Source organism: Ricinus communis, chromosome 9 (genome assembly GCF_019578655.1).
Source record: "Ricinus communis isolate WT05 ecotype wild-type chromosome 9, ASM1957865v1, whole genome shotgun sequence".
Taxonomy (NCBI): Eukaryota; Viridiplantae; Streptophyta; class Magnoliopsida; order Malpighiales; family Euphorbiaceae; genus Ricinus; species Ricinus communis.
In genome coordinates this window covers 20,347,356-20,348,197 of record NC_063264.1, presented here as the reverse complement: position 1 = coordinate 20,348,197, position 842 = coordinate 20,347,356, and the positions used below count along the sequence as shown (strand labels likewise).

General features: G+C 32.9%; 1 non-coding gene across 1 annotated transcript; it reads right to left on the bottom strand.

The window, feature by feature from the left end:
* Positions 1-216: 216 nt before the first annotated feature.
* LOC112534751 lies at positions 217-322 on the bottom strand. Its single transcript, XR_003079012.1, has one exon. It is a non-coding gene; the product is annotated as a small nucleolar RNA R71 (small nucleolar RNA).
* Positions 323-842: the final 520 nt, after the last annotated feature.

Here is an 842-nt window from a genome sequence, read left to right as displayed (position 1 = left end):
GGAATGCCTAGTGAGGATGCATTAACATTCACTAGAGAGTTCTATGTTATAGTTCATACATTCCCATTATGTGGACTCAATGAAGACTAATTAAGGATGAGATGTTTTCCTTACTCATTAAAAGATAAAGCAAAGGCTTGGTTAATGACCTTGCCTCCTAATTCTTTAAGAACTTGGGATGAAGTCTATCAAAAATTTATGAGTAAATTTTACTCACATCAAAAGACTGAAATTTCCAATTTTATCAAAAGGATATTGAACTCTTTCATGAAGCATAAGATCGCTTCAAATCACTTTTACTACTATGCCCACACCATGGATACCCACTTTCTATGACCAACCAATCATTCTATAATGGTCTAACACAACAATATCAATATATGGTTCATAATGCAGTTGGAGGTGTTATGTTAGAAAAAAACTACTGATGAGGTTTATGATATCTTTAAGATATTAGGAGCCAATTCACAATAAAAGAGTGTGAGAACAGAAAGAGTAGGAGTGAATGAAATTATGTCTAATAATGAGATGGCTATGCAAATAGCTGAATTAACTAAACAAGTTAGGATACTTGCTTCAACTAAGAATGTACAAAGCAATGAGATATGTGGTGTATGTGGTGTTTATAGTCATGATACTAACGTTTGCTCGTCTTATGAGACTTATGGAGGAGATGAGTATGAATAGATTAACTTGATGGAATCTTATCAGCCTAGGCAACCTAGGAATAATCTATACTTCAACACTTATAATCAAGGATAGAGGAATCATCCAAATTTTTTTTGGAGAAATAATGATTATAATTCACCATAAATACTAAGGAACTAAAACTAGCCCCAGTA